This window comes from Xiphophorus hellerii, chromosome 4, assembly GCF_003331165.1.
Source record: "Xiphophorus hellerii strain 12219 chromosome 4, Xiphophorus_hellerii-4.1, whole genome shotgun sequence".
Lineage (NCBI taxonomy): Eukaryota > Metazoa > Chordata > Actinopteri > Cyprinodontiformes > Poeciliidae > Xiphophorus > Xiphophorus hellerii.
This window is the reverse complement of record NC_045675.1, coordinates 30,316,631-30,338,351: the sequence shown is the minus strand read 5'-3', so window position 1 is coordinate 30,338,351 and position 21,721 is coordinate 30,316,631. Positions and strand designations below refer to the sequence as shown.

Genomic DNA, 21,721 nt, shown 5'->3' with positions numbered 1-21,721 from the left:
TTGTGCCAGGTAGAGATTCAACGACCAACTGAGGCTTCTTCCCTCAAAAGAAACAATAAAATAAAATATTAGCAATAAGGTCAGAACTATACTTTCATAAAGAAAATAAACTGAGTTATAAACAACAACAAAAAAAACTGTAATCATTGGAGATCCAAAGTTAATTAATGCAAAGGAATGTCATTTATAAAACTCGGTTTGTAAAGACGGCTTAGATGTTTAACAAAATGTTTCACTAGTAATTGTTTGCTTTGTTTGCTTTTATATTCCACCTTAGTCATCTTCACCTTCACTCTCCCTACCAAATACCAAACATCTTCATTATTTATTACTGTGTCTGTCTGAAGTGTTTGTTCAAAAAGGTTTGTCTTGAAAATAAGACCTAGCTTTTCTGTACTTTTTGCCCTAAGACGATATTTTCTTTTCTTGTCTTTCCCAAAAAAATAAGTAAACAAGTAAAGCTGACATTTTCCTAAAAAAAAAAAAAGTTAACTGTACCAGCAGCTACTACTTGCTCAAAAACAGAAATAAAACATGCATTATATTTTAGAAAATGTAAAGTTAATGTTCGCACATACACACAAAACAAATGAATAAAAGCTCAATATTTGACATTAACATTGATGTCACAGAAACAAAGTTTTCAGTGTTTTCTAAACTTAGCGTTCACTAGAAGCAGAAGACCTGAGAGGTCTGAATCGTTGATGCAGCGGTTCAACAACAACAGCGGTAGTCTAAAGTCTATTCTCTGAGCTACAGGGAGCCAGTGGAAGGACATTAGAACTGGTGTGTTCTGGTTTCCTGGTTCTAGTGAAAACATGAGCAGCACTGTTCATCTGCAGCTGTCTGACTGACGTTTTAGACGGAGCTGCGAACACACAAGACAAAGATGGATGGGTTTCTCTAGATCTTGCTGACATTAGTCCTCTAATCCTGGAAATGTTCCTCAGGTGACAGGAGGCCGACTTTGTAACCGTCTTTATGAGTCTTTGAAGGTTCAGGTTTGAGTCCGTCACTACACTCAGATTTTGAGCCTGATTTTCTAGCTATAATAAGGTATGTTTGTATGAAATGGCATGTTTACAGGTATAAAGATTACCAGATTTCCAGCAGAACAGAAGAGCGTTTTAGAGTGAATCCAGCCACATTCAGTTGCCATCATTTAAACAGGAATCAATGCATATAAAAGTGGCGTGCTTTTCTTTCTGTTTTCTACAAGACATTGAAAATATGAATCTACAATTTTAAAATTTCTAACGTTAAAACTCCAGAACAGCATTGCGACATACCAGATGCATGAAATTAGTGGCTTACAGACATATTGGGATTGGGGGGGAGGACTTGGTTGAAGTACCCTTCACTTCTGAGAAATATTAATTAACTTTAGAGCTCTACAAAGCAAAATCCCCCAAATACACATTTTGCCATTTAATTTTCCCACACATGCTCTAGTCAAAAGTTACGAGAGCAGCTTGCCACCGGGGCACGTCTTCCAAATTTGAAATAAACAGATGTCTTCCTGAAGACCTCTCACCACGAATTTGTCATGATTCCTGTAGGTTCTGCCGACGCTTCAGCCGGTTCTGGCTCCTGTAGAGGCTGACAGAGTGTGAAAGGTACAGATTTCACCTTTAAATACGGCAAAACTCTTCATCCAGCGTGAAATTTGGTGTCAGGGGGTCGGGAAGGAAAAACTTGCTGTCGTTAGTTTCAAGCTAAACGTATCTGTCGACTACCGTGACTTACGCACAATATTCCTGTGACAGACTGCTACCCGGGTAGACATGTTTACCCAGAGATAAGAAAGAAAAAAAGCAGTAAGCAGCCTTAAATAACATATTTAGTAGTAGTTTTTTTTATTATTATTATTCTTGCTGTTAGCTGATGATACGGCGTGTAGCGGTTAGCCACCTGCTTCGTTCCTGTGAAGGACAGCGGTTCCAGGTGCGGCGCGGACCGATGCAAATCAATCACTTTACCTTGAGTGAGGTAATTTATGATGTGCTCGGAGGGTTACGGATTCCATCTCTACCATGTTCCTACTGTCATGTCCCATGTTTAGGCCTGTCATCAGTCTTCATCAGGCGGCCCGCTTCACTCTACCCCCACACCCCCACCACCACACCAAAATCTCCAGAGTCGCGATTTATCCCGCAAATAATTGATCGTGACAGGCCGCGTGCAAACAGAGAGGGAAGTAAATGTGATTAATCACTTTGTTCGATTTATTACAGCTGATTATGCATTTTTAAGCAGCGATCTCACAGTGGATGATCACTGGAGGGGCGCCCATAGATTCATTAGACCTTCGCCTGGGTCTGCGTGGGGGGGAAACTGGGGGTTCACACGGGAAACTTTATGGGCTCCTTCGAGGGAGGGGGAACGGTAATTTCTGCATATTTCAGCCAATTAGGTTAAAAAAATATTAACATTCTAATTATAAAAAGAATAATTATGGCCTTTCTTGGCAATATTAGTCCTTGAATCCTTTGAACTCTGCTTTATGCTTTTAAAAGTCCGGAGCAAATTGTGAAAAGCTTGTTGCGCTGTCTGACTTTCCTTGATATTCATAATAATGCAACACCGTTCCCACTGAAAATTGCAAATCAGATCACATAAGCAGGTTCACGGAAAAAAGAAAGCAATTAAGATTCAGTGAAACATGTAATTTAATCAGACCGGGGGAAAAAATGAACTATATTAAGGTTAAAAGTGCAGTAGCCAGTCTTTTTTTCCCTTCCTATTTCTCGTGCCTATTATTCAAATGAAGTCGCCGTGCAAGCGGGGATTTTGACAAGCACACGCCTGTCTGGGATGACAGACAGCCTGAGTTGTCACACGAGCAGACGACGGAGACAAAGCTGGACTAGGAAAATCACCATCTTCAACAACACGAGAAAATAGGGCGGTTTTAGCAAGACGCACCGCGAAGCGTTCACTTGTCTCATTGAGGATTCTGTTGCCCAACTCAGCATCAATTAAGGTCGCCTTACAACAATCTATATTAGTAAAACATGCTCTTGTCGGACGTGGCATTAAGTCGATTCTTTCCAAATTACAGCAAATGAAAGGAAAGTAGACAGCAGCTGCCAATATAAGCGGAATAGCTTCACTGCTTTCTAATTGTAACAGTAGACTAGTTTGGACAGTCAATCTGACGGGCAGCAGGTCTTCTACCTTCTACCAGAGTTCTCAGAAAAATTTAAATGCAGGTAAGAATTCAGAGGATTTATTGTTTGAAGTGTCTCACTGGAGATAGGCACCAGCACTGACCCTGTTAGGGACAAGGGTGTAAAGTAAATGGACGGACGGACGGACTTGGGTTATTATGACATGATGTGACATCTGTAAAATTATGCCCAACAGAAAAAAAGAACGTGAAGTGTAGTAAGATTGCAGGTAATTTAAGGTTGCACTCCTGAGTCCTGCAAGTTCAAGTAATCCATTGACCATTATTAAAGGAGGAAAGTTATTTGGTTAGCTTAATTTTGGAAAAAGCATGGCTCTCCTCTCCTCCTGTTAGCCGGGTCGCGAGCGGATGACATCACGCTGGCAAGGAGACGGCAAGGCACGATGACGTCACAGAAATACAGAGTTTAATTCAATAGAAAACACCGTATGAATTTAACAAGAAACTTCAGAGTACACAGAAGTACATTCTTTACCTGAGACAAAAGAATTAAAAGAATAAGAACAAAGGCGCCTTTGGAGACAGCTGATGCTTAAAAGCAAAACAGGGCAGATGTCTGAATTTTTATTATTGAGCATTCCTTTTTCTAGTGAAGGCGTTTCTCTTTGTTAATATATGCAAATAGGGCGTACCCCTGTTTTGACCAACCAAGAGCTACCTTGAAAAAAAACTTAAACCTTCCCCTGAGTTTTAATGACAAATATCAAGAGTCATTTTAATTATTAAAGTTATAAGTTATTTTCACAAAACCTATCTTGCTCCTCTGCAATCAACTTCTCCAAAGATTTGAATCTTTACCTTATCACAAACAATAATGAGATAGAAGTCTTTTCCAACCTGTAAAACATAACATTCAAACCATTCTCTTTTGATTCCAATATTGTCATAGTTAGTACATTTTCAAATACATTTCCCTTTACTAGATTAGTATTTGTATCTTGGGTAATATACTTTAATCTAACACACTATTGTTATTAATATTAAGAGGTATATCAGAAATTAAACTAAGTGTTTTCCAAGATTCCTAAGTTGTGGTGAACTCCAGATGCAACTCTGAGCTCCTGAGAAACCCCCGACCTCTGACCTGCGAGCCGGGGAAGATATTCTTTATGGCCTCCTAATTTAAAACCTTTCAAGAGCTTTGTGTTTTATGGCTGGTCTAAATTACAGCCTTGCCAAAAGAATGTTTATCTGTGAACTCCTGCCTTGCATCTGCTTTTGTCCAAATGGAATGTTGGTCTACTTAAACGCACATGGCATTAGCTTAACTATATTAAACCATCAAAAATAGCCATGATTCCTTAACACCATGCAGTTGTGCAAAATTGAACTACGAAAATAATTTGCTTAATGAAACATGGCAATTTCGAAAAACTAACAGTTTCGATAGAAACGTTTTTGCACTAGGGTGAGATGGTTTTTGGCCGTAGTGTATTTCGTAAAACTGCAATGGAAACATTTTTTTCACATCACACGAGTCACGTGATCAAGAACAGGATGTTACTGCTGGCGAAAACGACTAAAGAAAGTGGTAGGAGGTTTATGACGCGACATCTGTTAAAAACTTACTGCATGAACTAAACTTATTCACATGAAATTAACTTTTAATTTAATTTCATATTCAGTGGAAACAACGCAATTGCAAAATTTTTTTTTTGAGGGTGGTGGAATATCGAAAACGTTTTGCGTGCATCTCTAATGGAATCTGAGCTAATGTAAAATTCTAAAGTATTGTCATCTTCAAATTTCAATTTAATTCAATTTTAACAACCTTAATCCTCATCAATGTGGGTTTATGTGATCTTGCTTTTGGATATCTTTCATCTAAATGGGACACTGCCCAACGGATGAATATCATAAATACATTTTAAAAACTGGAATAAAGTATTCAGGTCTGATTTTAAATTAAGATACCTTGTCCATTAAATTGACCTAAAATGGATATCTTTGTTCAGAAGACGAGTTCAGACGCAAAATCACAAGGAAAATCATACCAGTGTGTTTAGAATCAGTAACAGCCAGTGGAAGCCATCCAGTCTGAATGAGAGGGAGGAGGGAGGAAAGTTAAGAGTCAGTTCTTTCTTTTGCCTCCTCCTTCCCCTTACAGAAGATGTTACCTGTGTTACCATTGGTTGGGTCTGATTCCTGTTTCCAACCGATCGTCTCTCATAAATAATGACTCCCTTTAAAATCAGTCATACTTTCTTACAGTAGACTATTGCTACTTTCTCGTTGCAGGCAAAAGTCACACAAAATCCACATTTTCTCTCCCCATAAGTGACCCATATTTCACTTCTTTACAACACTCTGAACAGCAAAAATCCAATTTTTATTCAAATCAGACCCAGACCAATTTCCTATGTGCTCCTAAATCAGAAATATATCAGATGTTTATTAATGTAAGCTCAAGCTGAACAAACATATCGCGCTTGCTTAGAGTTTTCTCACAATGTTGCGACGGAGGAGGGACGAAACAAACATGGCGGACATCCATAATGGAGGTACTGTTGGATCTGATTTAACAGCAACTTTAGAATTCATAAGCGCACACATACACACACAATGTCTATATCTTTTGCTTCATAAACGCACTATAATGTGTCTTCTGCGGTCTGAAGGTCTTTCAAGGCCTGGGGGCCAAATCCGGTCCGCCACAGCTTTTTATGTGGCCCTCTAAACTACATAGGGACCCCAAAATATAACCTTCAAGATAACAGTTCTGTACTCAAAGATTATTTTATTAATCAAATCAAAGCAGGCTTTTTTTTTTTTACCTCTATGCTGATGAATTACATCAATCAGTATGGCCAAATTTATAAGGAAATTCTCTCAAACTCAACACATCCCTACATTTTTTCGCACTAATGCATAATTGTGTGTGTTGCAAATTTTCTGCACAAATTGTCAAAAGTATTGGGTTTAAGTGATACTAACTCCCACCTGTAGGTGGCAGTGTTTCTTCCTACTACTACGCTGCTGTCTGAGCATTACCTGAAATCAAGTTATAGAATGATCAATGTGGCGAGTAACAAAAATCTCACATTTACTGTGATGCATAAGCGCAAATATTGCAAAGATTCCTATAAGGTATTTTTCTAAAGTAGCATCACAAAATCTGTGATTTTGGTTGCATATATATACAGTATATATATATATATATATATACACAGTATATATATATATATATATATATATATATATATATATATATATATATATATATATATATATTGCACAAGTGTCCATCAAATGTGGCATATACCAAGGAGATGCTCTGTCCCCGCTACTGTTCTGCATAGGCCTGAACCCCCTCAGCCAAATTATCAACAAGACTGGCTACGGATACCGACTCAAAAATGGGGCCAACATCAGCCACCTTCTCTACATGGATGACATCAAGCTGTATGCCAAGAGTGAGCGAGACATCGACTCACTGATCCACACCACCAGGATCTACAGCACGGACATTGGGATGTCATTCGGACTAGAGAAGTGTGGTCGGCTGATCACAAAGAGGGGGAAGGTCATCCGCACAGAAGGGGTCTCACTCCCAGAAGGAACAATAGCAGACATAGAGGACAGTTACAAGTACCTAGGTATACCACAAGCAAATGGCAACCTCGATGAGGTCACAAGGAAAGGAGCCACAGCTAAATACCTCCAACGAATAAGGCAAGTCCTGAGAAGCCAGCTCAATGGCAAGAACAAAATCCGCGCAATAAACAGCTATGCCCTGCCAGTAATCAGATACCCTGCTGGAATAATTAGCTGGCCAAAGGAGGAGATAAAAGCCACTGATATTAAGACTAGAAAACTACTAACAATGCATGGAGGATTCCATCCCAAATCCAGCACCCTGAGACTGTACACGAGCCGCAAGGAAGGAGGCAGAGGACTAGTGAGTGTGAGAACCACAGTCCAGGACGAAACAACTAAGATCCATAAATACATCAGGGACAAAGCCCCAACAGACAATGTGCTCAGTGAATATCTCAGACAACAGGGAACGGAGGTTGAGGTGCCAGAGATACCATCATGGCAGGACAAGCCCCTACATGGGATGTACCACCAGCAAATAACCCAAGTGGCTGATATCAGTAAATCCTACCAATGGCTGGAAAAAGCTGGACTCAAGGACAGCACAGAGGCCCTCATCCTGGCCGCCCAGGAACAGGCCCTAAACACCAGAGCAATAGAGGCCCAGATATACCACACCAGACAAGACCCAAGGTGTAGGTTGTGCAAGGAGGCCCCTGAGACAGTCCAGCACATAACAGCAGGGTGCAAGATACTGGCAGGGAAAGCGTACATGGAACGACATAACCAAGTTACAGGCATAGTGTACAGAAACATCTGTGCAGAATATGGACTGGAAACCCCGAGATCAAAGTGGGAAACACCCCCAAAGGTGGCGGAGAATGCCAGAGCTAAGATCCTGTGGGACTTCCAGATCCAGACAGACAAAATGGTAATGGCGAACCAACCAGACATTGTCGTAGTGGATAAACAACAGAGGAAAGCCGTTGTGATAGATGTAGCAATACCAAGCGACTACAACATCAGGAAAAAGGAGCACGAGAAACTAGAGAAATACCAGGGCCTCAGGGAGGAACTGGAGAGGGCCTGGAAGGTGAAGACCACAGTGGTGCCTGTGGTCATCGGGGCCCTCGGGGCAGTCACCCCCAAACTGGACCAATGGCTACAACAGATCCCAGGAACAACATCAGACATCTCAGTCCAGAAATGTGCAATCCTTGGCACAGCCAAGATACTGCACAGAACCCTCAAGCTCCCAGGCCTCTGGTAGAGGACCCGAGCTCAGAGGATAAGAACCACCCGCGGTGGGTGAGAAGGGAATTTTTTTTTTATTTTTATATATATATATATATATATATACACAGAGAGGGAGAGATGTCACAAGAACAATTGTGTGAAGCCCTGGAGGGATTGATCATTGTGAAAATATTCAGCCCGATTAATTAATTAGCAATTAATTAATCGCATGATAAATTAAAATTAGTTTGATCATTTTCATTCTGATGGCTTTTTTGAACATCAATCCATTTTCTTATGGTTTTGTTTTTATCTATTGTTCTTCGTTTTGTTTTATTTCAAATATTTCAAATTTCTTCTCCTTCCAGTGTAAATTGTTTTTTTATAATGCTAATGTTGATTGGTCTTTAAGAGGGTAAATTTGAATTATATTACCTATTAGTATATTACCTGAAAATTGTCTCAAAACAATCATGTTATTGTTTATCGCAATAAGTACTGAGGCAATTTATTATCCAGCAAAATTTGTCGTGACAGGCCTGTCCAGTTTTATTTAATTTTAAGAAAAACCTATGAAACATAGAGTCAGCTATTTATTAATATTTTGCTAATGGGTTTTTATCAGTACTTTCTGCTGTAACCTGCCTTTGAGAACATTTGAGATCCAAAGGCCGATGGAAGTTGCATTAAAATTACGTGCAAAATGATAAAAAGAAACCTCATCTCATCAAAGCGTCAGAATTTACAGTGAGACTTACAATCTGCCCATCGTCTATGAGAATAATACAATTATTTTATATTTTGCTGCCAGATTGAGTAGAAAAGGTTTCAGATTTTTCCTGCGACATATCGATGTGCCCCTGAGCAAGGCACTTAGCCCCAAGTTGCCTACAGACCTGTGTATTGGTGTTTGTGTGGGTGTCTGGGTGAAAGTGTCACTGGTGTACAGCACTTTGAGTGGTTAGCATGACTAGAAAAGCACTATATCCAATTTCAGCTCATTTACTCCCATGCATATTCAGTGTTTCACTTGAAGTGTTGGTAAATGGTAGATGTATTGAAGTCGCTTTGGGGTCAATCCACTAAAGTAAAAAGCAGCACACAGACGAGGTTAAGAAGACGGGGCGCTGTGTATGGAGATGAGTACCTGGAGCGAACTGTGACAGAATGACAAATGGAAGACTGAAAGAGAACATGTACCAGAAAATACAGCCGGTATAATGTTGGGTTTGAAGATGGTGCCACCGGAGAAAAGAGAGAAGGTGGAGCTGTGGGTGCCTGAGCTGAATATTATTGGATTTTTATTGGGAGCAGCCAGAATGGACAGGATTAGAGATGAGTATTATAGATTGACAGCTCAGGCTGAATGATAGAGAAGTGGATGATCACAGAGAAGAATCATTTATGTAGGCAAGAAGGAAACACAGAGGGTGGTGTGAGAAAGGAGGATGGTAGGGATGTGGTGAGGTGGAAGTGGATGATCCCCTACTGATCCTTTGTACGTAATGTCACGCTCTTCAGAAAGCGGACCACTCCGCCATGACGAATGACAAAACAACCTGCGCGCTCGTTAACTCCTGTAAAGCTTGTCAAGAAACAGACAGCTGGTAGCCTAATATCACTTTTAGTTGATTTCACTTTCAAAACTGTTATAGGGTGATGTGTGCCTGGCTGCACAAATGGACAAGGATACAGACCTCACTCATCATTTTATCGTCAACCTTATGATGAAAAAAGAAGACGACAATGGATACAAGCTGTCAATCGGAAAAGACCGGCAGTCATCGGTGTATTCCCGGATTTCCAAAGGCTTTTTACAAGTTAAGATTAGAGTTCATATACACAATAAGTACAACTGATAAGATGCAATCAAATATTGTATTATGGAGAAGGTACATGCCTAATCATGTCTCACCATCATGTAGTTCCCATATATGAAAGAAACTGGTAAGCATCTAGACCAGTCTTAAATGGTGGTTCCCGGGCCATTGGTGGGCCGCAGGCGCCCCCTAGTGGTCCGTGAGATACCACTGTATGTAAACCACTGTTCATTTGCCATGATGTTAGCTCAAAGTGCGACGCTATAGTTAGCATACCAAAGGATTGTGTTAAAAATAACGATGGAAAACTGGCTTAAAACCAGGTTATGAAAAAGAAAAGCTGCAGATACCGGTGGAAAGAAAACAACTCCAGGAATATTATATGATCAAAAGAAGCCAAGTTATATCTGCTGAGTGTTGTCGTTCACTAGCGACTGGATTTTTCTTTAATTGTGCTTCTAAAGCACAAATAGTCCTAAATGTTATTAATGCACATAACACTCTGTAGTAATGAACAACTTTTTTTATTTTCATGTGTTTGACATCATTGGAAACTTTAAACTCCACACTTTCAGAATCTGTAAATAAGTCAAAATGCCAAAGTAGATGGGTCTTCATGTTCATGGTTTTGTCTTGGCCACTCATATTTACCAAACAGCATCACTCTTCTCATTAGGATAAACAAAGAAAACAACGATACATGAGTTAAGAGACTAATATTTTCATTTCACGTTGCATCATATATTAATATATGTTATCGCAGGGCAATTTCAGGTCAACTGGTCCTCAGGCTGAAAAAGTTTGAGAAACACTGATCTAGACTTTAGCCGGTTTTAAGTCTGCTCTGGTGCAAGGATAATCGCCGATTACAACATAGTGGTAGTAATTATGTGGTATGACTTCAGGCAAAGTTGGCAATTTGATCAAATCAACAAACACATGGCGTGCCGTGGTGGCGTAGGGGTTAGCGCGACCCACATTTGGAGGCCTCAAGTCCTCGACGCGGCTGTTGTGGGTTCGACTCCCAGACCCGGCGACGTTTACCGCATGTCTTCCCCCCTCTCCTTCCCCCTTTCCTGTCAGCCTACTTCATGAAATGGGACTCTAGAGCCCACAAAAAGACCCCCTGGAGGAGTTTAAAAAAAAGAAATAAACAAACACATCAGGAGGGAGAAGGTTTGGGTCTGTTTCAAAGCTAGCTACGTCCAACTTTAGAAAATACCGCCATCTGTGAGCAACAACTTGGTGTGCTGCTTCCACAGATAAATTAGCTCGACTTGAAAAAGTCGAAGCCATGTCTATACTGTCAAAAACAACTGGGCCGGCCGTGGCGGTGGCTCAGGGATAAAGCAGGCATCCCATGTATGGGGCGTCACAGGTTTGAGTCCAAGCCTGTTGATCTTTCCCAAATGTCTCTTTAACAACCTGCTTGGGAAAACAATCTCTTGCTCCATCCAGTAATCCTGTTCCTCACTTCCGACATCAGTCATGGCGCCTCGCATCATTAAGTGATGTAGTTGCAAAGGATCGATAGGAGCAGAAGAAGAACGAGGAGGAGCAAAGAAGCATGCAATGCAGTTACTCCGTCTCCATAATCTACTTCCAAAACTTAAGGTAACGATAAAATATTTGGCTACTTACATCTTCCTTGTCAGTCTGTGTGTTTGTGTGTGTTTTGTCTGTGTAGTAATAATTATGAACCTTTTTTGTTCATTCTCTCTCACTGAGTGTGGAAACCAGAAGAGAAATTGACGTTAATTCCTAACAAGGAACAGAACTCACTCCAGAATCGTGACATGAACTGAGACATGACAAAAGCCTGAACACCTTCTTATTGTTGAGTAGGGAAAGGCACAATTTTTTTGTCCCTCAAGCCCTTTTAACTTGACGATTTTGGGCAATGTGGCAAAAGGTTTGGACACCCCTGTGTGAGATGCTGCCAAAGACTTGAGACGGGGGTGAAGGCTCACTTTGAACTATTTTACAAAGAAGAATGCGTTGGTAGAGACCAAACGCAAAAGTTACAGCTGTATTCGCAATGCAAAAGGGTTCTACAAAGTACTGACTCTGGGGTATTGAATACAAATGCTTGAAAGCCATTTATCCTTCCCCTTCAAATTTACAGTTATTTTCTGTTTTGGACTCATGTTTCCTATTTCTTTTTATATAAGGTACCTAGAAAAATACAAAGAAATTTGTGGATTTAATGTGTTTTCCTTTGTTTTTACCTAAAATTCTCTTGTTGTTCGTGTGATAAATGTGTGAGTATACTCCACTGAAAAGTAAAGCCAGAATGCCAAAACTAAAAAAAAAAAAAAAATTAAAAGGTAGTTGAAAGCATAAAGGGAAAAACAGCTTACCCTCTCTGCTGATCGCTTCAGACTGCTGATCTGGTAAGTCTGTGAAGTCCGTCTTGAAGTCGAGTCGTATTCCTCAGAGTCTGCCACGAGGAGCCAATACTTAGCCCCATCACAATGATAGATGGAGGTGTAATCACACGCTGACACTCCTGACGGCGAATCTCGCTCGTAAAATCACTTGAGTCAGCTCGATTGATCATGCATTTTCGGAGGCTGGATACTTTGGAGAACTTAGTTTGTGACAGATTTCCTTTTGTAAGGTCAGTCTGCCCAAGCTAATAGCTGCTTCATCACCACAGTGACCCACCTTGCAGACAGCTGGCTGTATGATAAGAACAAGTTAAGGTTAAAAGGATTTTATGAGACGACCCCGCGTGCTCCGCCGGCGTACATCTGCCAGTTCCTGACAGAATTATAGATTTAGTAAAGATTGGGAAAATACAAAAAGTGAAGTGAGAACTTGAGGAATGTCATTCCACAATGTCAGATTGCACTTTGTAGTAACACTGATTAAAAGGAAGATCAACAGTGCAAAAGATTATAATGATCAAAATGCATCCAGTCAGCCATTCTTCTTTGACAACTTAATCAATTCAAAGTCAAGCTTCGACTTTGAACCAACATTGATGGCACATTGTAATGCAGTACTCCAAAATACATTCAGTCCTCGTCCCTGCGCATGTTAGCATGTTGTCGTCCTAAAATAAGGGTCAAATTAGACAAGTGTGGGACAAAAGAAGAAGACAAAACGCCATGTGAAGATTATCTCAAAATTATGGCAGTTGAGAAAAGTCCATCGAAGACGCTACTGACTGAATGGCTTCATTCATTTTCCCCGCCGCCATTGCCAAACTAAAACTGAAAGCTACAGTGGATAAAGAGCGCAGAAACTCAACGACTCAAGTCCTCCTTCTGTTTGCTGATTGGCTCGTATGAATTTTATCCGGAGAAATCAAGCTTAATGGGAGAAATCCCAAAAGGAGCACTGAACGGAGATGAGAACTAGGCATAATTGCATAGAAAGCCAATGGACAAGCAACTAAACTATGGAAGTAGACATTTTATTCTGGGCACTATTTCAGATGTTGCATGTAAAAAAGTGAAATAGCTGATTTGTAAAAACAAGGATGAAACACTATGCAGCATCTACCTCTATTGGCATGTTTATACCCAGATAAAACGTCTCCGGGAAGAATCCGGACTGGTCATCTTTCATGTAGGGTTTGATGCGTCTCCTAATGGTGTTAGCTGCTAATGATAGAAGCTTTTCTTTTATTTTAAGTGTACAGCTTGCAAAGATCAAAGTGCAAAATAAAAGCAACCATTCATTCAAGGGCACAATGAGTCAGATCAAAGGCCTGGTAAACGACTGCCGCTCAACCCCGTGATCATCGAAAAACAATTAATAGGAAGAAACTAACCTGCCAATCAAAACCTTGTGTTTAAAAAAAAAAAAAGAACTAAAGTCAAATTCATGCTGCTTTGTTTTGAGCAACTGAAGGCAGAATATTTATAACTGTGCTTTGGTTTTACTAAATAACCCCTGTCCTTCCCCCGTTTCGATGCTGCTTTTAGATTCTTTGTATTTCTGTCAGTCTCTACGTATTATTTTTATTTTTCCTTCTGCTCACACTTCAGGGGAAAAAAAGAAGAAAATCTTTCATAATTTCACTCCAGGGTGAAACAAGTCGCTGAAGACAGAGGACAACAGGGACTATCGGTGTGAGCATTTGACTCATTGGATTACTAAAATCATTAAACTGAATAAAGGCCCGTGCCATTCAGCTGCCCCCCACCCCCCACCGTGTTTCACCTTGTCTGCTTGGCAGTGAGCCGTTCTCTGTCTTGTTGAGAAATGAGCGCAGGTTAGCTGCGGTACGTGCGGCTCTCGGCGAGCCCCTTCCGCCGGCCGCCACGGCTGCTTTGCTCGACGCCATTGATTACCTGATGCAAGCGCGAGCCAAGTGGGCCGCTCTGATCATTAATCCCAGCACTGCCCTGCTCTTAAACAACACCAGCCCCGCTCCTTTTTCCTTCATTGGTTCCTTCCTTCCCATCTCTGGCATATTTTGAAGTAATAGGGCCGTGGGCTAAATGAGGCCCAGGATTTACAAAGCAGGATTATTCACATGCGAGGTCAGAGCGGGGTGGGGGGTGAGGGAGGCGTACAGGATGCTGCAGCTTCCAATCATTTGATAAGACTTTCAAATTTTCTTGAATACTTTAAAGGCTCTGGCAGGAAGTTCCCACTGAAATCAATATTTCATACCATGGAAGAATTCCTGGACTGAGCAGACAGATTTTGTGACATTAGGAGTGACGGCAACGCAAAGGTAGAGGCAGATCTCTATGTAGCATGTCAAACTGTTGATTAAAAACTGAAAAAAATCACTCTAATAATCAGAAAAGACATTTTGAATAATGTCAACTTTGTATTAAAAGTGTCATGATTTACCGAATGACACTTTATGACAACAGTCATAAATATTCACGAAGACTTACTCATGTTCATGTCAGGTGTTACGTCATGTTTATGACGGTGTCATGACAGTCTTATTCACAACCTGTCAAATAAAGTGTTACCGAATTTTGTGTGTAAAATTAAAATCCTAGATGATACATAAGAATGCAGTGTATTGTCTGGATATTTTGGCCTGTGTGGAGAACCTGGATTATTACACATTTGGTATAAATTTGATTCATAGCCTCACTGATGGAGTAAACCAGTGACGAGTCCCTGCTGTACTTCCACTCTCTCAGCTACTGTACTTCCTGTAACAGTATAATTTTCCCTACTGCTGTTTTGGCCGCCTGGCTTACTTGTTTCGCCGTTGGGTTCTAGAACTTACTGTAGCTCATCTCTGAATTGTGGATCATTATCTTCAACTGCAAAAAGAAACACACACACACTACATTTCCCTCTGTTCTCTTTCAGGTTCTTGCCATCTTTTCATGTTTTGTTCTCGTTTTCTCATTTGTTTCAAGAGTTCCTTGCTTTTATTAGACCCTACTAGAGATGCACTGTTCCACTTTCTCCGCGTCTGATACCGATACAAATATCTTAGGTTTAGTATCGGCTGATACTGATCTGATACAGAAAGGCTCTGGCAGACATTTAAAATGTTTCGGGTTTTTTTTTAAAGACAGACATATGTGCTAAATAACCATTTTATTTGATAACTCTGCACCAGCACAGCACACTTAAATACGCCAACAGCTTCACAGGCTTGGCCAAACATGTCAAAACAACTTTAATTTGTTCAATTAGTGCGGTTAAAAGTACAACAGCTAATGTACAATAATAAATGTTAAAGAAAAGAAAACTGACAAAAACAATAGGTTGACTATCTTGGTCAAACATGTAAAACTGAAACTGCAGCAAACCTTTGAAATGTTTCAGAAAGCAATTAGGAACTCTAAATATAATGTAAAATAAATGAGTACAGAATTAAACTGAATAGATCTGCAGTTAAGAATCAGGCACATTGTTGCAATTGTTTTTTTCCCCCCAATATCAGGACCAATACAGATATTAATATTGGATTTGGTGAATTTCTTGTGCCTACAGTTTGAGAACTCAATGAATTTTAGTATTGGAAAATACTAAAACAATATTGACCGATATTGACTATTGTTCTGAGATTTTGAAAATCAAATCTGGTGTTTAAACACCCAGAGCTTGTTGTAGGCTTTTTTACCAATTTTTGTGTCAAAGGAGGGAAATCAAAAAGCAAAGCCCATTATTTTCAGAAGTGCATCTTCACTCCAGGGAAGGCACCTCCAACTCACGCATCAACACAACGCGTTTGTTGCATGTCTTCCAAAGCACAGTCAAATATGAGTTCTGCGACACCTACGTCTCGTGTGGAGGATACGCCGACTGTGAGGAAATTTCACACCAGGTAATTATCTGCTGTTTTCCCGCGCCGCTGGGAGGAAGGTGGGCGAGGCCGGCTGAGCGGGAGAAGGAGTGGCGGGGTGGGGTGTGTGAGGGGGAGCGAGGTTTTCCTTCCACCCTTTTGATTTGAGGGTGAAAATTACACAGCCTCCTCAGCGGGCTTGGAAAGCCACAAGACCTCATCAAGCAGCAGGTGAGTTCTTCTTTTTTTCTTCATCTCTCTCCTTCAGTGTCATCCTGTACTACATAAATAGAATGAAACATCTCATTTGCTGCGTTGTGTTTCAGAACAGCTCCTCTGAGACGCTGGCCACCGATACGGCCGCCGGGAGAAAGTTCTGATAATGGACACGAGTCCCCAACAAGTTTATAGCCCAAAAACAACGAGAAATGATCCGCCGTTTTGTTTGCTCCCTTAGGCTGAACAGGTTTGTCATCTCCGGGGTGAAACAGGTATGTTTAGAAGAAAGTATGCCCTCTTCTATTTGGGGATTTTATGTATGTATAAAGAACATATTGAGTCACCAACTCTATCCCTTTTTTCAAACGTTGCTTTGTTTCATTTAGGTTTGCAGTCATTTGTTTTGGATTAAGTCTCTCTGAAGGTCCCATCACAGTTTTTCAGTTTTCTGACCTTGGAGAACCTCGATTCCTACCCGTTTTAGCAGCTTTGTTGTGGATTTGCTGCTGTGTTTGTGATCATTGTCCTGTTTCATGACCCAGTTGGGTCAAACCTCAGTTTCCAGATGGATCCCCCCCCTCTTTGACTCAGGAGTTTATGGCCCACTCAACAAATTCTAGCCCAAACCATCCAGCCTCTACCAACATGAATGCCGTCATGATTGACAAATTTTGATGAACGATAAATTATTCCAGATAAATCATTTAGCGCAAAGGTTATTGCGCTAAACAATATTGTTGTTTCGAGACCATTTTCAAGTAACATAATGGTTATGGATTAATAATGCAAGAACACATTCTCATGGTAGTACCAACAACCTTTTCAGCAAGGAACTAAAGAGAGAGAACTAAAACATGCAGGATGCCGGCCGTCAAGGACCGACTTTGGGCACCCCTGTCATAGATCAAAATTCTTTAAATTTTAATTAACATTTAAACTTTGGAGCTGGTAGATATTTTAAATATCCAAAATAAATAAACAACAGAAACAACAGATAAAATGAACTATGAAGTCTCTCGAAACAAAATGGTCCTTTAAAAAAAGGGAATGGTTGAGACCAAAGCACCAGACTGAAGACTTTTGTCGTCCAGGTTTTGGTAGAAAGAGAGAAAAGAGAAAAACGATAAATCAGGCAAATGGAAATTGAGTTTGTTTTAATTTATTATGCAGGTAAGTGACTAATTCATTGGCCGACTGACGTGTTTGCTTTTCACCATACATGGTAGTCTGCATTATGACCAAGAGTCTTCAAATTGATCTCATCTTTGAGACTCATATAGACGCAACGTAGCAAACTTCTGCCAATTTCTTCTAACAAGAAAGCTTCTTGTTAGAAGAAGCTTTCTTCTAACAACCCAATAAAAACTCAACGATGACGTTGACTTCCTGCACTGTTTTAGGACTGCAGTCTGCCTGTAGTTGTAGTTCGGCAGCGGAGGAAGTGAATGAAGTCATTCAGTCCTCGTTGGGCACACTTCCAAATATTGAGCAGTCAACGTTGGAGCAAGAGGAGTGTTTAAAATGTTTTATTGCTGCCAAAGATGTCATGGCTCTACTCGCCACAGGTCTAGGCCTTTCCAGGAAGCCTAATCAAGCAAAGGTTCGTGATTGGGTAAAATCCGATCCAAACTTCAACACAGTCCACGCCTCCAGGAAGTAATTGTTTCTCAGAGCGTCCAGACAGTCTGGACGACATAAAACGTAGAACAAGGAGGCGGTTTTTTCCAGGCTAAGCAGGGCTAGACCCTTTTATATAAGCAGAATATTGTAAGATAATCAGAACAAAAACTTCAGTGCTTGTAAAATAAACTTAAAAATTTGTCTCATGCAATAATTCAAAGGTTTATAATTAGCAGGAATAATTCATTTTAGGGCTCCGGTTGTTTTATCTGGCAGAAACTGACTTTCTTAGTGGGGGTTTGAGTCTGATTAGCCATTAGCCGTCCTTCAGGAGGAAAAACCCTCTTTTTTTATGCAAACTCACTCATAAAACTTTTGCCTACTGCAGGTAAAGTCCCGACAACTGATTACCACTTCACAAAGATCTGCTTCGAAGAAATGAAATTTTAAACAACACCCTTACTTTCACCGAGGCATAACTAAAAAGCTCCCACAGACACAGTTAACAGTTTCTTTCCTGCAGCCCCAGAGCCGGCAGAGGGTTAACAACATCCTCCTCCTTCATTAGGTATCGGCCTGGGCAGAGGAGAACAGAACAATGGAGGCCTCGCCAGCATCTCCAGAGGCTCCCAGCAAAACATGGATTAGGTGGAGATTATTAAATGTCAGCTCTTAAGACGAATACTTTTTACAGCCTCAAAGTAAATCAATACTACTTATCTTTGATAAAAGAGGCAGAGAAGATGTGCCAGCATAACAGCCTGACAGCTCGCTCTGGCTCCCTTTCTCCTGCAAACCTTTACTAATCAAATTGGAACATCCCACAGGACCGGTTTCCAAATTCATTCCGCCGCATTTGGGGCTATATATTCACTTATGCAGTGGCTCTCAAAGGTTTACACAGCCCTGTTAAAATGCCAGGCTTTGGTAAATCAAAACTTTTTCCATATATAAAGTGACATAAATCCTGTTCAATTCCAGTAAATAAATAAATAAACTAAAAGAAAAAACGGTGGAATAACCAGTCTGCAGATGTGTGCCTCACCAAAATGAAACACCTTTTAAGGGAGCGTTCACACCAACCCGGTTCGGAAAACTTTAATCATACTCTAGTTTGTTTGCCTAGAAAATCTGGGTTGTTTGGGAAGGTGCGAATGCGTACGCAAACTCCGATGCGCTCCAGGAGCAGGAGGTGGACTGTGGCACAGGGCATTCTGGGTAAATAAAACGCTAGCTGTAGAAATGGCTCATGGTCTTTTAAAAAAGACAAAAGAGAAATCCTGCAACTGCTAAAATCTGATGCGCTCCATTTTTATTTACGTTTCGCAAAGAAGGAAGTTGCGTTTTTGTGTTGTTTCCTTCAGTGCTTTTTGGTGCAGCGCCACCACAGGCCAGGAGGGGAACAAGTTTTCAAAAGGTCTGGATCGTTTTACTCAGTGTAGTGTGAAAGTGAAACACATCAGCTGAAAATGTAACAAATGCTGCAGTTTTGGTCCCCAACTGAACCAACTGCTGGTTTGCTCAGTAGAGGTGGGCGGATCGATCAATGATATCAATTCAAAGTCAGTATCAGTATTGGATCTGTACTAGCGAGGTAAGTTTGATACTTCAGCTCCAGATTCTCTCTTGAAATTTTTGTGGTGTTTTGTTTTGCAGTTTGTCAAAGATATTTTTGTTGCACTTTATTTAGGAAAAAATCAAGTGAATATTTTATAAAAGTATAACATAGACACCTATAAACGTTGGCAGAGGTTTGAACAAAATAGTTCAAATACAAAAACACCTAAAGGTCATAAGTTTGATGATATATCAAAAGTAAATAAAAAGCATCAGTATCGATGTTGGTGATACAGTATCGGCCGAATACTGATATCACACACCTTTATTGATCAGAGTATGATACTTAGATCATTTTCCCCCCTTATTGTTTAATTTTATTGTCTTCTTTTCTGTATCTTTTTATGTTGAAACAGGCTTCATACAGGAGGCGATAAACTTTTCCGACATGACTCCGGTGTGCGATGCCAGACACTCAGAATCTGTCATTTTCGAAAAAAGAAAAAAAAAAAAAATCAACTCTCTCAGAACGTGTTTGTCTTTCTGTTGCTTGTTTTCTCTCTTTCTGTCTGGCTGTTCAAACGAGCGACGTTCTGGTGTGTATATGCATTCGCTCCGTATACGGGCACCCCTAGCTCTTTCTTGGCTTCTCGCAGCGCTAATGCCAATGATTTCTCTGAACATTCTGCTTCATGCTGAAAAATCTATTTTCTCAAAGGCGCTCCGATTGACATGGGCAAATATTGACTGTAAACAAGCCAATCAGAAACGAACTCGGATGGCTGTACGGAGCTCGCTTGCAGACCTCGTCTTTTCGCTTTAAAAAAAAATTGCAACAAAAAAAAAAAAAAAAAACAAGTAACAAAAACGCTTCGCTGTGCCGATCCCTCATTACTCCTGCGATGATGTGGGCTTGGATGCTCTGAAGTGCTGCCTTCAAACAGAGTGTGTGTGTATGTGTGTAGATTCTTTTTTTTTTTTTACAGTCTGTACTTCGCCCTTAGTGCTGTCACAGTGTCTGCATCCAAATCATAATTACAATGTAATATCACGCGTAAGGCGGCGCCCCCACTGTTGTTTCACTTTCTCCTCCTCTTCCCTTCTATGAATATCGAATGCTCTCACGCTGAGCTCCAAAAGCTGCACAGCTCCGTCTCAGACGCACACACTCCTGTGGGTGTGTGATGGGGGAGTCGGGTGGGTTAGTTGGATTGTTCTTTCCTCCTCTGGCTCTGACAGGGACGAGTCAGCAGCGGGACCTCGGATTTTTAAAAAAATCACACACACCTTTCGTACTGGTCTCCTCTTACTGCTGCCCGGGCAGGACAGCATCAACATCCTACTCAGCCGTCCTTTGTAGGGCGCGTGGAATGTTTCTTATTCATGTCACGTAAGCGGCACAGGTCTCAAATGCAGAGTAAGGCTGCGTGTCAGACGTTTGGCAGGACAGTGCTGTCATTGAGGAGGAGAAGCTGGAAAGGCTGTAGTTATGTAGTTATGTCATTGGCGCAGCAAAGGAGGTCAGATGTTCAATTAAAATATTCAGTTTTGGTAGAAAAACTTCTGATCTTTGCATTTTTAGGGACATGTCCAAGGTTTTATGGAGTGCAGGTTAAAATATGGAGAATTTTCAACATTAAAATGTAAGTTTGCTGCGTGAGCACGCGTTGTATCTATAACTTAAGTAAAAATAAAAAATAAATTCTACTTGGGAACCTTACATATGTAGGTGCGATGCTACATGCTGTGCTATGGCACATGTCATGCCAAAGCACAGCATGACATGTGCTATGGTCGCAAATTTGTTTTTTTGAACTGTTGTTTTAATAGCACCACAGTAATTAACAGTATGTTTATTGATATTATTTTCTACACTATTTGTTCAATAGTCATACTGACAATCCCAACAATACTGACAGCTTTGTGAGGTTTTAAACCTCATTAATTGGAATTTATTGTGACAATAAGTCAAAATTCTTATAAGATAAGATCTGATAAGATAATTATCATTATAAATGATAATACGATAAATGCCCATCCCTGGCTTGAACGATTAAACTAGGCAATTATAAATGTTCTTAGTGGGGATCTAAAGTATTTTAGCTATTCGCGGTAGATGGCGTAATGATACACTCTGCTGTTATGAACGTCCATCAGAAGCATCTGGTGAAAGCTATTTATTATTATTTAGTTTAAAAAATATCAAATTAGTCATGAAGTGCATCAATAATCAGGTTACTACGTGAAAATAACTCAGGTAATGCGTACTTAGCAAGCTAAGTACCCATGCTAACTGTAATGTAGCTAACATACACTACTCTC

General features: G+C 40.4%; 1 long non-coding RNA gene across 1 annotated transcript; it reads left to right on the top strand.

Annotated features, from left to right (window-relative positions):
• Window positions 1-937: 937 nt before the first annotated feature.
• Window positions 938-20,928, top strand: LOC116718250 (uncharacterized). Its single transcript, XR_004338904.1, has 3 exons — window positions 938-1,001; window positions 12,404-12,407; window positions 20,917-20,928. It is a non-coding gene; the product is annotated as an uncharacterized LOC116718250 (long non-coding RNA).
• The last annotated feature ends 793 nt before the right edge of the window (window positions 20,929-21,721 follow it).